Here is a 16970-nt window from a genome sequence, read left to right as displayed (position 1 = left end):
GGTTGTGGGGGAGATACTGACCTTAGCCCTCTTCCATAGTTATTTTTCTCTCATTGAATTAAGAAAAAGTTTTCTCTGAGAAAACTTGCAGAAGACTGGATAGCTGTAAAAGCTGCTGTAAATTCACAGTCCAGTTAATCTTTATTTCATTAAGATAAAATGATGCTGTTTTGTCTGTAATGAATTCAGTTCTCCTGCTAAAAATCCATCCTGATAGATTCAAATGCTTTTTAAGTCACACTCCACATCCTCTCAACCCATCAGACCACATATACACCTCTGAAGATTACTCATGTCTAAGATGACCCCTCCTTCACCTTCCATTTACCACTTAAGCACTCTCTTACTCAATTTCTCCTCCTTTCGTGTCATTAACTGGTTCAGGTGGAGCCTCTCATCAGATCTACTGTTACAACCACCACTCTGCACCCCTCGGACAAGTGATTATGCTCTGCCATAAGGAGTTCAACTGCCTATCTATAGACACTGTGAAGAATCTGGCAGAGTACAGAAACATATGGAGTAGACATGATGGGACTTAAGCAGCTCACAACATACAAAAACTTAATTAAGATCTCACATTTGGTATTCATAATGCCATTACTATAAAGTAGCAGTGTGGGACAAAAAGCATCACAGATTCAACAAAATATTACTGCTTTTCAACATGGACAATAATAGGAAATGTTACTCGAGAGACAAATCAGCATGTCAGAATAACTTCTGAAGGATAATGTGACACTGAAAACCAGAGTAATGGCTGCTGAATATTAAATTACATTACAATGTTTAAAAATATTACTATTTTTATGGTATTTTATGGTATTGGGATATTGATACAAATAAATGACCATAATACCTTCAAAAAGGATAAAAATAAATGAAAATATAATATATGAAAAATCGGTTATTGTTCATTCATTTTTACAACCTTAATTTAAATGTGTGTGTGTATATATATATATATATATATATATATATATATATATACACATATACACACACACATATTTATTTACATTTACATTTTATTTTATTTTTATTCTGCTTCATTTCTTTTACATTTAGTAATCACAGTGTCGAACACCATGTCAAAACCAAGTTTGGCTGGTTTGCATCCTTGGTGGTTCCTAGGCCTGTCAAAATCAACATTTTACATGTTAATCTGAGGGATTGTTCTACACGTTCTCAACAAACAACAATATATATTTTCCAGTCACTTTCTATTTTTGACACACAGTTGCTTTCTATTTTTCTCACTAGACGCCTCACCACTGTGAGATCTCACCGGACTCATTTAAACATCAAAAGCTGTATTTTAAACATCAAATATATTCTAATTTGCTGCGATTCTGTCACTATGTGCTGCTTTTCGTATTGTGCCTAGCGGAAAACCACAACAAGGTCACTGTAAACATATTACATATGCTCACATGTAAGCGGCCTGCAAATATGCAGTGTGATGATATGCATTTTAATTGCAGAAATGATGAAAGCAGTTTATTTCAACTAATGAAAATGAAAGTTCTCCAGAGGTTTCAATTTAATTATGTGAAAGTGGATACGGGCTCAGCTAAGCTCGACTGTCTGCCTCCGTTTGATCAGAAACATTTCTGACACCTTCAAAGAATCTGCTTACAGCCTGCTGAACTACAGACAATTGATTCAGCAAAATATTAACATTAGGGGACAGAGAAATGTACATAAAAACTCCAGACTTCCAGCATTTAACAAACAGCAATAACCTTCATAGAGCCATCTGTTCAAACAGTGCCGCACCTGCAAACAGAGACACAATGCTATAGCTACAATAAAAGAGCACACTTGGACTTGCAGAAAAGTCAGCGCTCTCAAACACTACTCTCTCAGTTTACTGCCAACCAAGTGCCAAGTCTCCAAGTGCAAGACTTTAAATAATAGTTCATCCAAAAATGAAAATTGTATTGTATATACAGTGTGCACTAAATTGCATTTACTCAGTCATGCGGTTTCAAATTTGTATCACTTTTTCTTCATGCTAAAGGAATAGTTCTAGACCAGAACAGATGAAACCATATGAGAAATTTAGCATTACAACACTTGCTTACCAAATGATCCTCTGCAGTGAATGGGTGTTGTCAGAATAAAAGTTCAAACAGCCGATAAAAAACATTTCAAGAATGCAGAGGCTCCAGTCCATCAGATCTTGTGAAGCAAAAACCTGTGTGTTTGTAATAAACAAATCCATCAAGATGTTTTTAACTTCAAACTGTCGAGTCCTCTATCCATAATAATGCTTTCTCATCTCAAAAAGTTGTCTCATCTGAATCAGGAGAGAAATATGAACAGATCAAGCACTGTTTACAAGTGAAAACACTTCTAAACTAAAAGGATTTTACAGTGAGAGGACAACAGAGGATGGACTTTTTCACTGGAGGAAGCATTATTATGGATTATAGACTTACATTTTCCATGTTAAAAGGTAAATTCACTGCAGTGGATCCATTTGTGAGCAAATGATGTACTGTAATGCAACATTTTTCTGAATCTGTTCCGATGAAGAAACAAACTCATCTACATTGGCCTGTGAGTGAGTACATTTTTGGTTGAACTATTCCTTTAAGAAAGTGGTTTTGAATGGCATGAAAGAGAGTAAATGATGAACCATTCCTTAAAGTGGAAAATACAGAATGCAGAAAAGGGATCGTTAAGTTGGCAACATTACTGGAGAAATGTTGGTCATGCTTCACGTGAGAGATATGCTGACACGTTTGAGTAGAACTGCTGCAGTCATCACCAGCATGGGCGGCCAGCGGAAAAGACGAAGAAGAGAAAAACTAGGGGGATGAAATGGAGAAATGAGCAAACCATACTGCCTGACCCTACTGGCGATATACTACGTTACCCACGATTCCAGTTGGGGCAGTGGAGGTGTGCTCCTCATTTGCTTTAAACACGACACCACCAATTATTTACGGGCTGTTCCTGCAGAAACGCACAAACGCTCACGTATTGAAGCCTCACGCACTGGATTCAATTATTTAAATCTCACACAGACATAGCACAAATGTAAGTGCCTTCATGGGCCATTTCCTGGGCAATGATGATGATCTTGCCCTTGTCATATTAATAGGTAATCTCTCTGCGTTTGTCCATCTCAATCTATTTTCTGGGATAAAAATCGAAATAAAAATCTTTAGTAACATTAGAAACATTAATGTGACTTTTGATCAATTTAATGCATTCTTTCTTTATAAAATCATGCTTGATAGCCTATGTAATATCATACAAAGGTCACCAAATTTGTCGGTTTGCACGTTCTTCATATAGTGAACTACGTGTTATTCACTATGTAGTGAATGAGTCTGCTGTTTTGGACACAGTATATGCATGAATGGCTAAAATGACTTTGTTGCTAATGCTTTCTCATGCACAAGATGTCATGATGGACATGTATAGAGGCAAAAGGATTTTCAGTCGTCTCTTTCCACACTCTCATGCTACTCTGGCATCACCCTAACGCTTAGCTACATCATCACTAACAACCGATGTACATACAACCGGATATCGACTAAACTGTCTGAACGGATTAGATATTATCACTTGCAAAACGACAGTGTGGAATGTCGGAAAACCAAATCGGATTTGTGTGCAGTGTTGAAAAGAATCCAAAGCTTCAATTATACCTACACAAGTCCACTTTTAATGTTAGTCAAGGTAGACTATAACAAATCGTCGTCATTTAGGCTAGTTCTTGATTAAATTCCATCTGACTTTTTTAAATAAACAAGCTGTTTTCCACTGTACCTTTAAGACTTCTACTGTATATCTACATGCTTAGTTCAATGTTTATGTAAACAGAGTTTGTCTTCTTTAACCTGTTAGTTAAAAAAAAAAAAAACTTGTTTTTGCATGGTATGACCCTTATTAAGCCACCTTTGTCCACACAAACACACACAGGCGCCCTGTCGTTTACGACACTCAAGCAATGAAGACCTTTCATCACTCCTCCAGCCTCATCTTCGCGCCGCACCAGTGTGTTAGCACTGACCTTAACTGTGGTTCAGCTTTTTCTCTTCTCTGTGTGGTGTGACGGCAACACATTCCTCTCCACCAATAAGCTGACTTAGAAGTTTTCTGATGGCTTCGTTTTAGCTTCCTCAATTCCCTACTCCTTTCGAGCTGTCAAAAAATGTGGTTAACCCTGCTTCCCTTGACAGAATCAACAGACTGGGAGTGTTAGCCTGCTAAGTCTTCTCAACATTAAGACAGAAACATGAAACAGAGCTAAAATAAACAGTTGAAGGAGTCTTGGTCACTTTTGCCCTCTATTCCACCCTGAATTTAACCTCCTAACAAATACGTTTATAAACAAATGAGCCTGTCAGGAATTTTTCCAAGGTCTCCAGACCAGCAGGTGGCAACAATGAGCATCAAAAACATAATTTTCACATGAAGTACAACTTAACAATGGCTGCCTCTGAAATCACACACTTCTCTACTATATGTGACCCTGGACCACAAAACCAGTCTTAAGTTGCTGGGGTATATTTGTAGCAATAGCCAAAAATACATTGTATGAGTCAAAATGATCGATTTTTCTTTTATGCCAAAAATCATTAGAATATTAAGTAAAGATCATGTTCCATGAAGATATTTTGTAAATTTCTTACTGTAAATATGTCAAAACTTCATTTTGATTAGTAATATGCATGGCTAAGAACTTAATTTGGACAACTTTAAAGGCGATTTTCTCAATATTTAGATTTTTTTGCACCCTCAGATTCCAGATTTTCAAATAGTTGTATCTCGGCCAAATATTGTCTGATCCTAACAAACCATACATCAATGGAAAGCTTATTTATTCAGCTTATGAATAATGTATAATAATGTATCAGCTACAGATAATGTATAAACCTCAATTTTTAAAAATTGACACTTATAGTAAGTGAAAACAATGTGAAAATAAGTACCTACTCAGAGAGTATGCAATTTTAGGGCCCTATGAAATCCATTTTATGTTTTTCCAAATTCCATTTTTTTATTTTTTTTCAGTTGTAATTTTTCTGGATTCTGTGTTTTTTGTTTGTGTGTTTCATTTTTATTTTCTGGACTCTATTTAATGGTTAACGTAAAGTTTATTATTCAAAAAGCATGTCTTGAAGTCATGAAGATTAAAAGTTGAACTTGATTAAAATATTTGTAGGGCTCTTTATTTTATTTATTTATTTTTTTTTTTCTGGTAATCAAAAATGAAGGCATAAAACATTAACTACATTTTTCTTGTAATCCAATGGAAATTAAAACCTTTTAACTTTTTGGCAAACTAAGTGCTGCACAACAAGTGTACTGTTAAAACATGGAAGAAATATTGTGTGATTATTTCTTAAACAATAAAGTTTTAATAATAATTAAAACTCAAAGCGCGGGGCCCTGTGCGACTGCACCAGTTACACTGCCCAAAGGACGGCCCTGCATATGGCCCAACAAATTCAGACACAGCCATGTTAGTCTTAAAACATGGGCCAATCAGGTGAATCTGGAGGTGGGATTTGCATATTTACATATGGGCAAGCCCTACAGCAGATGTCATATAGTGCTATGGAAAAACCGTAAAACAGCTACCTTCTTCAGAGAACGTGAAAATGCCTTTTGCTCAGCGGCCATGAGCCACACTTTAAGATGTTAGTGTATTATGAAAGAGTAAGAGCTAAGAATACCTCCTTTGAAGTGCTGGAGGTCTCTGAAGCGCTTGTATATGTGCTTGAGTTCCACTGTGCATGAATATGTAAAGCTCTCAAGAGATACATATGATCTTGACACCTTTCATTGTACCAGTGACCAGCTGGTTGGCAGCTTTTAGCCCATAGTTGTTGCTTGCTCCTCAGGAGGCCTTAAAGAAACAGGCCCAGTGCAGCGCAATGTTCAGGCTTTGATCACGGCAGCCATTACGGCCCTCGCGGGGCTAATTGGTGAACCGGACTAGAGCTGATTTCTGAGTGCTGCTCCCGCAAGTGGAATAGGTCTTGTGGGATGCAATCATGAGCTGTGTCAGCAAGCTTTCATCAGCTTTAATGTGGGGAACATGCACACATTTACTTGTAACCTTGAAATTTAAAGGGAGATGTACATGTAAATATACACAGTATGGAGGATTTACAGAAAAAAGGAAGTCAGATGATTTCGTAGCACAGAAAAAAAAAAAAAAAAACTTTCTAGCCAAAAAAAAACATTCTATGAGATCAGCTGTTAAAACAGAAAGAGAAAGTGAGATGAAGCAATAATTAAACATAACCTCCTATTTTTCCTATATCGTTTGGGAGTCATTTTAGTCAGTAGGTTTGTTTGGGTGGTTAATAGTTTAATGAAACGGTTTTGAAATTCTGAGTGTCTTTTATAGTGTTATTTACAGGGTTCCCATGGCTACAAAAAATAAAAATAAAAAATTGTGTTCTCAAGGCCTCTAAAAACTCTTGAAAAAATAATAAAATCTAAATACCTTAGAAAATATGCAGTTTTATAGTTACGCACTGCTCTAAAAAAAAAGTGTCTGGATGTTGCTCTTGACTTGGAAGACACAGTGAAATCAGTGTTCTTTTCAATTAATCAGCTGAACTGATTCACAAATTGATGTAATTAATTAGTAAATGGGTCTGAATTTGAATCATTTTTATAATTTAATATTATGAAGTAATCAATCAATCAAACATGGAAAAAATATGCAAACTTGTTTGAAGAAAACCTGTATTGAAGAAAATATAGTGAAAATCAACAGGCTTAAGATATATATATATATATATATATATATATATATATAAAAAAAGTTGATTATAAAACTACATAATACAGCAGATCAGTTTGCATTATTTATAAATGATAGATAACAGCAGAGGTATATAGGGTGGGATGTGATCTTCTACCCTGGGTTAGCTAACAACCTACTTCAAAAGTGTAGCTTGACTGTAGTTTAACTACTTGAAATAGCTCGGGAAGCTAAAGTTTCAAAGTGTCTTCTTCAAAACTGCTTATATGAGGGAAACATTCAGGGCCATGTATATGAGGCAGAAATAATGAGGCATCGCCGCGGCGATAGATAACTGAAACTCAGGGCAGAAGTTTCCTTATTCTTTTTCTCTCTCTGTGCATATCAGCTCAATCTGTCCATCTCTCTTGCCGAATATCTCTCCTATCTACAGTGAGAGAAACTAGGCCATCAATCACCAGAGGGAAGGTATTCACAGAACATTCCGCTATTTCCACAAACATTTATGCAAATTTATGCACGCTTTATCACTATACTAAAAGTAAATACTTAAATAACACTGATACATCCATCATTATCATTTGCACAGTCTAACAAGTGACAGTTTGATTGTGTGTAAATGTCAAACTTAACCATCCTGAAATCTTAGCACATTTCCGTTCTTATACATATAAAATGTTCATGCAGGGTTGCCAGGCTACAATTACAATCACTATCAGTGTGATTACACAATTAGTAAGATGCACTGCTACTGCCACTTCTGTCTACTCATTTTCATATGCATATGTTTGATATTGTGTTTAAATTAATTAAAATATGTAGTTGGGCACTAGAAAAGAGCACTAAATCTAGTTTATTTATATATAATAAATACACACAGATACATATATACACAGTTAAGTATATATTAAGTTTAAAATAATTTAACATTCTAGTTATAAATATACATTTATACATTATTTTACAATGTACATATTTTACATTTTATTTATATTTCTTTACATATTATAAAATTAATGTGAAATAAGGTTGAAATAAGGTGTGTGTGTGTATATATATATATATATATATATATATATATATATATATATATATATATATGTATGTATATGTATGTACATAAACACACACACATTTTCAGAACTTCAATTATGCTTCAATGTAAGCACGATTAACAACATACCAGTGTGTGAATGTCAGATTTTCAATGTGGCCTCAGACTTTTGGATACAGCTGAATTACAAAACATAAAAAAAAAAAAAAAAAAAAAGTGAAGCGAAGTGAAGATTTTTAACAAATGCAGGATAGGAGATTACAAGTCAAAGGGAGTGAAAGAGGTGGCGACAGAAAGGGGGAGGGGGAAGATGGCGTGGTTGGCAGGCAGTGCAGGAGGGCTCACAGGATGGAGAGGTGACATCTGGAGGGTGTCATAATTATAGAAGGGAGCCAAGCTGAGGGAAAAGGGACACTTCACAGTTGGCTCTGACACACAAGTCTCACTGCATAAACACCAGTGCAGAATTAAGTCAGACCCTCTCCAGCAGGCCACCTGGGTTGTTAATCATTCACACCAAAGCTATTTAGATTATTTTAGACTTTCATTTGCAGCTGAGATTTTTTTTTTTTAATAGAATGAGATTTGGATGTGGATATAGTAACAAGTCTGCCCATCTATCTATCTATCTATCTATCTATCTATCTATCTATCTATCTACACTCTAAACCCGGATTTTGTTTTAAATAAACGTTTTTAGCTGTCTTTAATTATTCTTTCTTGTTTTTGTTTTTTTTCACGTCGCCATTACTAAATATAATTAGTTATTTGAAGTAATCAGACGAAATATTGCATGCAATGATTATATTAAGTAGAGATGTGTGTTAAGTTTCTCTGAGGGGGAGGAGCCCCATTCGAACACGTCTGCGTGAGCGCGCGATGTTTGAAGAGACCCGAGACCGATTGATGATGCACGCGATGGATTTGGAAAACATCATGAAACGGTGAGTGAAATTAGCTTCTTTCTCTTTATCTTTCTGGGAAAATTGATTATCCAAAAGACCGGTCCGATGACATCGTTACTATAGTTAAAGCTAAAGTAGTCTTATAGGCCTAACTTACTGATCGACGGTTTTCCCCCTGTCGCTTCACAGAAGCTATAATGCTAATATTAAAATCCGTGTTTCTTTTGGTTCACAGTTAAGATAAGTTCAGCAAGTGTGTTTCTGCATGTTCAGTTTAGGTGTGATGTTAGCATTTCATTACCCTTCGCTTCAGTTGTTTAAATCAGCACGTGTGCATGAATTAGCTTTTTGTTAACGCTAGTTTGTCCCTTAGATAACTTATATATATTCTTAACTATTATTATTTATAATAACTGTAACTGAGTTGTTGAGCTTAAAGTGATGTGCATATGCTAAACATTTATGCTAAAAGTTACAGTTAGTCTTGAAATGTAACACTTTTTTTCTCTGTTTTATGTGTTCATGGAGTTCTACAGGATTGTGGGCAAGAATCTCAAGCAATCATCTAATTGAGATATTTCAGTCTAAAGAGGGGATGTTGGGCAGCTGTTGACAGCTTTCACAACAAATCAAGGTTAGTCCATATTCATTGTAGACTTGCATTGCATTGTTTTTCACAGCTTAAGTAATGAAAATGTATTGAAAAAGTTTACAATATTGGTTGTATAATACAATCAAAATTGTGCCTGACTGGTTCTGCTTTCTTGTGATCATTTCTTTGATTTTATTAATTGATTCATTTTACTCCCCAACAGACTAAAGAGCCAACTGATACTAGGTTTCTGCTGCTCAGAGGGCTCCCTTTTGCCCTTTGCGACAACCCTACAGATTTCTACAAAGTATGCTTTGTAAGTAACCACTGTTTTCTCTCAGAATATCTAACCGGACATAAAACATAATCATTTAACCATTAATTGATAGTTCCTGTGTTTTATAAAACCTCTGAGAAGTTTTTTTTTTTTACTCCAAGTGATGGTAGCCATTGACTTGCATTAAATGAATTACCAAGAATCAGAGTTACAGCTAAAAATCTTTAATGCTCTACTGAAGAAAAACTCAGCCACACCTTGGATGGCCTGAGGGTGTGTAAATTAACAGCAGATTTTCATTTTTGCGTGAACTTTTTCTATTTTACCAAAATTTAAATAATCATTTTGAGGAGAGAGAATTTACATTTTTTGGTGGACTATTCATTTAATTAACTCCAGCAGTTGTAACAAATTGCTTAACATTATTTATGGTTATATAATGAGAAATTTCATGATTGTGCTCTTTCGTTGTTAGGACTCTGGAATCATCCTCACTGAGCATGAAGGTGCTCTCATCCTCTCTCCGTCTCAATCCAGCCTCATTGAAGGAGATGTTGTGATGGACAGTATTGAAGACTTGTAAAAAGCTATGTGCATTCTGTATGGATTTAAGCACTGCATCTCAATTATCCTAAATCTATGAAGAACACATTCCAGATCATCCAACAGGTACTTCTCATGTTGGGCCACAGTGAACTAAAACCCAGGTTGCAAACTCTGAAAAATTGTTCTGCCGTACGAGACATTAAAGTGTATTCTGTCTCTGTATATTAGTGCTGTTAGTGCTCAGTTAATGTGTTCACACAATTCTTCAGCCAAGTTTAAAGTTACAGAGACTTGCCTCTGTTTTAATTTAAGCCCAGTTGTTAATACACATCCAGGCATTCACAAGAGATATAGCATATATTCTTGAATACTGTGTGTTCTTGTTTCTTCTACAAAATAGTTACAATTGTTAACAAGCTGTTCCAAAGCTTATTTTTACTTGTCTTGTGGCTGACAAGTTTTATGTATTGTTGTGCTACCATATCTTTGGTGAACAATTAAACAAACAAACAAAAAAAAACATGCATTGAAATCTGTTTTTCTTTTTTTCCAATTTATTTGAAACTAAATGTTTAATACACTAAATCTCAATCTATGTCTAATTACATGGCATTACATAAATGTGTCATTACTTAAAAACATTTGTTAATGTTATTTGCTAATATATGTTTTTGTAGTTGTAACTTGAAATAGCTGTTTTATACAACCTATACTCCAAATAATAATTGATATGAACCAATGATTTTGAGTAAAGACTACTAATGTAAACCTGATTTGTCTACTGCATGAACTTAAGGTTCTCTGTTAATACAACTGAACCGGTTTAGTTTCACCCGGTGTAAAAACTAAAATTGTTTAGTGCAACGGGTTTCCACGCGAATTTCTAGTGAAGTCAACTAATTCAGGTTAAGAGTGTACCTATCTATCTATGAGGAAACATGATCAAGAGTTAAATTATGTCAGTCTGTGGGATCCACCTGATGAGTCAGATGTTTAAAACAATTATCCTGATAGCAAGCTGGTTTGGATAATGACCTGACCTACAGTACACACACATTCACACACTCTCTAAATCACTCTATCAGGGCAATGGTAAAGGAGAAGCTAATTTCCTCAACGTTAACATCATTTATTTTATCTCAGTGTTATATGCAGCAACAACTTTAAGCAACCATTGGCAGGAATGTAAATATTTTTTTGTATCTCACTCAGATTGTTTTCCTGATCGCTTCATTTGTAATAAACAAACTGCAATTTACCAAGAATATATATACCAAGAATTGTTTGAGAAATGTGCTTGCTATTACGTTATTTGTGCAGATAGTACACACTTCACATATACGAGCTGAGAATAAAAAAAAAAAGAAAGAAGAATAAAAGCATGGGTTGAGACATAGAATCACAAAAACCATGAAGCCCTTACAAAATCTCCAAATTCAGGGGATTGAACAAGAAAAATCACAGACATAGAAAAGAGATAAAAAGATAAACATTTTAGAGAAAGGACAAACGAAATATCACAAAAGCTGAGGTGTTAGAAAGAGCTAGACACACTGAATACAAACAAAAGATACAATAAAGAAAGATAGATAAAAGATCTCAAATAAACCAGTAGCTAAAAGAGCGATGCTACAAGTTATATTACAGATTAAACTTAGTTCTTGAGTGATGAGATTTTGAAATGATTCAACAGTGTAATCTAGTCCATAATTAGTTTTAAAAGCAATTGAATTAGGAGCATGATATGGCCATTAATTAATGGGATATATCAAGATTTACTGAGAAAAGCTCTTATATTAAGATAATTCAAAAGGCATTACCTTATTATGGCACTACAAAAGGCTTTATTTCTGTATCATTGAACATGTTCGCTGGTCTACAATCTAAGAGCATCTATTTTGACATCATTTTCATAATTAATTGCACTAAATTACTGTGTTACATTGACGGCCCAAATTCAAACGGCTGTCACGAATCCTGTCCGTGGCCTTCCGTCCACTTGCCACCAGAGGTTGCCCTCCGATTACATTGACTTTCACACCACACAAACTGTTACACATCACCCTGGACTACGTCTCCCATGTTCCACTGCACTGATTGGATTCATCTGCACTCAATTACACACACATAGCTGTAACCAATCAGACACGCTTTATAAGCCTTGGACTTCCTCGTTCTGATCGCTGAGTATTGTTTAGTGTTTATCACTGTGATAGCTACTTTACGGAGCCTGCTCTAGTTTTCATAATCTAGTCATAGTCTTGCCTTGCCTGTTTTCCTGGCTCCTGATTCTTGCCACGTATCTTGGATTAACCCTTTGCTTGCTGTTTCGGACTGCATTATGCTCACGTTTACGGATTACCCCTCTTGTCAAACAAGATTACCCCTCTTGTTTCGACTATGTTTATTAATAAAAGATTGCACATAGATCCGCACGCCTCTCGTCTCGTCAGCTCCGTTACAACGGCACACTTTCAACTGAATTAAAATAAGGAATTTTGTAAAGCAGACTTCTGAATGTCATGACCTTCCAATCCATGTTATAACAACTCATCACTTATTTGCAAGCAATTCAGGCAATAGGGGGCCAGATAAACCAAGGATAGCAAAGAGGGTGGAAGGAGAGCAGGAAAATAGCATAACATAGCTCTAAATAGGGAATCAAATTCCATCGTAAGAAATCCTACACAAAAGGCCCTTGATTTCCCTACTGGGACCACTGTATGTAAGACAATGCAGCCAAGGAACTTGATCTGTTTGCTTTAATGGTCCCTTCTCATAGTCAATTACATGTAGCACAATGGACAAGATGTCCATTTCCAATCAATGACGGAAAGAAGGGGATGAGGAATGAATCTTTGTATAGCGGAACACTAATAGCATGAATTAAGAAATAATTACGGCTACATCTATTCAACGTAATGTGGCAAAACATTCCCCCGAAACTGTGGAGAATTAATTGCACACAAAATATGCATACACGTCTGGTGTCCTTACAACACAAACACGAGCAAATTAATACACCTATACATCAGAACATTAATGATTAATTTAAGCCCCCGGCATGAAATATAAATAAATAAAAGCGTGTTCCCAATGCGACAAGGAATTTATCTCAAGTGTGCTTTCTCATTATGAGAACGATGAATTCTGCTACAAATGAGGAAAGAATGTATGCAATATACGTGAAGAAAATTAATCCAATGTCAGTAAATCAACAAGTGAAGTCAAGCACAGTAAACACTGTGATGGGTTTATTGCAGCTTTAAAACCACGGCCCTGTTTTTGTTGTGAATTTGGATTAGGAAAGCTTAAATTTCTGCTTTATTTATGGTATGTGATCTAGTATAAGTAATCATTTAGCAGACACTTTTATCCAAAGTGACTTACAGTTCCCCTGAAGCACTGTTCAACGGTGGAAGCTCTTTAAAAGCCACTTATAATCTCTATACTTTTATGTCACATTTAAAATCATAGGAAGTAACAAATGCAAACATTAAATGGGACAACAATGACGTTGAGACAAGGATGAATGGAAAAAGTGCAGGGAATTACACTTAAGTATAATTACTGTATTGTGTTAAAATGTACTCAATTACATTTAAATGCAATTTAGTATTTAAAAGAACATTTAAAAAAAATGTTGTATGTCTTTTTTTTTACACTAGGAAAAAGAGTCCACTTCTATGGGCAACATTCACCGAAAAACCAATATGACAAAAACTGGAAATAGTATACCCTCAGGTTTCAAAATGAAAAAAAGTAAAATAAAATAAATACAAAAATAATCAAATTAAATTACGCCAAAATCTACACCTATGGACAACTGGGCATAGATCCACTCTGGCTCTTGTGGAGCTGCTCTTCATAGCAGTGAAGAAGCATGCTGGAGAGCATCCATTCAAAGCACTCCAACAGAGTAGAATGAGAAGAGTTATCATCCAGAATTATTTAATTAAACCCCATGAACACGCAGCACGCCAACTGTGTAATGGGGATCAAATACTGGCCAGCTATCAAAACCTTCATCACAATGTGCCTAGATGCACACGCCACTTTTCCACAGTTTCGCACCAAAAGTGACAATCAGTGTGCTACTGAAAACACCTTTTATGTTAACACCTTTGCGTTCAAGGGTGCAAAGGCCACATAATAATACACCTCTAAGCCTATGGCAAACGTGTATGCATAAGTGATGTGTTTACTTGTGTAAACCATCTTAGATCTTCCTTACAGCATTTAAATTGACAATAACAATTGATTATACTGAAAGGGCGAATGGAAATAGATATCGGCCATGCTCATAAAACTATGTATAAACTCAATTATGGGGAATCTGGCTTGTAATTATTAACCTGTCGACTCTCTCAACATTAGATGGAGGGTTATTCCAGCAGGGAATTCAATAGCTTCCGTGCTTTACAATAAAAGCTCATTGGCTGTCATTTCTGATTCTTCCTTGTCATCCTGCAGGAACATAAAAGGCAATTACAGTGTCATTGTCTTTCTTTGAGACAATTGGGTTCCTGTCTTAGGCTCTTTTCACTGAAGTTGGGACATAATTACTAGAGTGGTATTGCAGCGTCTTTTGACATGAAGGAAGACATCACCACAAAGAGAATGAATGTGTTTTCCACACGTTTTCTCTGTTCCTTCCCCTTACTTTTCTTTGTTCCGTGGGACAAGTACTTTGAAACTATCATAAAAGAGCCTCCCTGTTGATCAACTCGTAAAGACGACGGCCCAACTGAGAATCTAATGCACACAAACACATTCCGTAATGGAGGGCCCATTAGACAGAATCATCAGAGCGACCCACTGCTGAGATTCTCCATTTTGCCATAATTCATAGTAATGATTATTTCTCAAACTTCAGAGTGTTCACACTTTCATCAAAAGCACTGCCATTCAGTCATAATGACGTGTGCACAGTCAGCCGAGACATACAAAATCACTGGAGAGAGAGCGGCTACACATGAAATGGTTCAGAAACTATCTGTGAAAGGTGGAGTTTGTGTTAAACTTCTGAAATAAAGGTTTTGTTCCGTCGACAGTTGAATGGGTTACGCCGTGGTACGCCTCTGATGTTAGTGTGCTGGGATAAAACGTGATTCCTCTCTATTGACTCTCAGCATGCTGGGTTATGAAATGAGTCATCGTTGCTAGTGATAAAATTGAAGAATTGGCTCCCTTCTCAATTGGCCACACCCCACAGGAAGTTCAACTGGAATGACAGGGAAAAGAATTGAAGTGCAATTCAAAGAAACTCAAAAAGTTCAAACTAAATGTACTAGAGTTCAAAAGTTTGGGGTTGGTAAGACTTTCTATGTTTTTGAGAGAAATCACCATGGCTGCATTTATTAAAATAAAAACAGTGAAATATTATTACAATTTAAAATAATTGTTTTCTATTTTAATAGATTTAAAAAAGGTAGTTTATTCTTGTGACAGAAAAGCTGAATTTTCAGCAGCTATTACTCCAGTCTTCAGTGTCGTATGATCCTTCAAAGATAGATAGATAGAGATAGAGTATTTTTTTTCGTTTTTTTTTTTTAATTTTTTATTAAACAGTGGTTTACTGAACAAACTGTGTTTTCACATAAGGATAAAAAAAAAAAATCGATATGCTGTAAACTGGAGCAGTTTACTTGAACATTACTATAATATTAAAGGTTACAAACAACAGAGCCAAAACTATTACATTCAATTATTTGTTCATTTTTTGAGAGTTGATTATTGTAGATATAATAATCAACACTCAAAAAAAATGTTATGCAAACTGCATAAAAAGCAGTTTTTGCATTAACTTCTAAATCTAATTATGTTTCTACTCCAGTTCATTGTTGAAATATAATCATTTACACAGTAGCTATCATAACTTGTTCTGATGACAGATTCATTTAAAAACATTAAATAATCAAGACATCACAAACAGGTTAAGAGAAATATAGGCCTAATGAATATATAAGCTAATATAGTACATATATTTAACAAAATGTTCCTCTCCTCTCTCTCTCTCTCTCTATACACTGTTTATGCCATGGTCTGTCTGAATACTCGATTCTGATTGGCTGGCAGGTGTTGATTAAATTCGTTGAACTGCACAGGTAGTTCCAGGTCAGTTTAATCACGTTCTATATTAATGTGCTTCCTACAAACATTGGTAACCATAGTAACATACAGTTACAGTTGAATAGTAATACAGACGAAAATAACCGTCATTTTTATCGTTCCGGTCAAATATTGCAGCACAAATATTATTAACATCTTTAATATGTGAATGCTGGCAAATGACCATGGCATAAACAGGATAATCAACGGCTAGCTGTGCATTAAACTATTTGAATGCACTTCGCCGTTGATTATCCCTTACATATACAGTATGAAGAGTTCGTTTCAGAAATCGTGTTTTTTCATTGTGCATTCCAATTAATCTCAATCAAACTGCAGTTGGGTTATTTTGATTAGGCTAAAAATAAAAAAATAAATTAAAAAATACAGCTAACGAACACAATAAAACACAATAAAAACATGATAACAATAAAAAACATGATTTTGGAAAAATTTTAAAAACAAAGTTTTTATATATTTGTATACTGAGTATGACTGATTATTGCTGGTAACTCTGACTCTGCACGGATTCACCAGTCTCAAATCTGTAAAACATCACTAGAGTCTTTTTCATATTCTCGTCTCAACTCTTTTTCTTTGCATTTCTGTTTTTTTGCTTAAGAGAAAGCTTCCTTGCTTTCATTTCTCTGTGAGAATATCTGCTTCTCTGGTTTCCGTGGCCCAAAATCATCTGGAATTTTAATACTCTTCTCATCTTGAGCCTTTATCTTTTTAATTTTTCA

General features: G+C 35.3%; 1 protein-coding gene and 1 long non-coding RNA gene across 8 annotated transcripts in view; one reads left to right on the top strand and one right to left on the bottom strand.

Moving 5' to 3' along the window:
- The window catches only part of unc5da (unc-5 netrin receptor Da), a 201987-nt gene that overhangs the window by 96622 nt on the left and 88395 nt on the right, over nucleotides 1–16970 (bottom strand). The gene's annotated exons all lie outside the window — the stretch shown is intronic.
- On the top strand, nucleotides 8668–10617 carry LOC131529349 (uncharacterized). The gene is made up of 3 exons (XR_009268073.1): nucleotides 8668–9335; nucleotides 9517–9609; nucleotides 10046–10617. It is a non-coding gene; the product is annotated as an uncharacterized LOC131529349 (long non-coding RNA).

This window comes from Onychostoma macrolepis, chromosome 21, assembly GCF_012432095.1.
Source record: "Onychostoma macrolepis isolate SWU-2019 chromosome 21, ASM1243209v1, whole genome shotgun sequence".
Classification (NCBI taxonomy): Eukaryota; Metazoa; Chordata; class Actinopteri; order Cypriniformes; family Cyprinidae; genus Onychostoma; species Onychostoma macrolepis.
The sequence above is the reverse complement of the archived record's forward strand: the minus strand, read 5'-3'. Positions and strand labels throughout refer to the sequence as shown.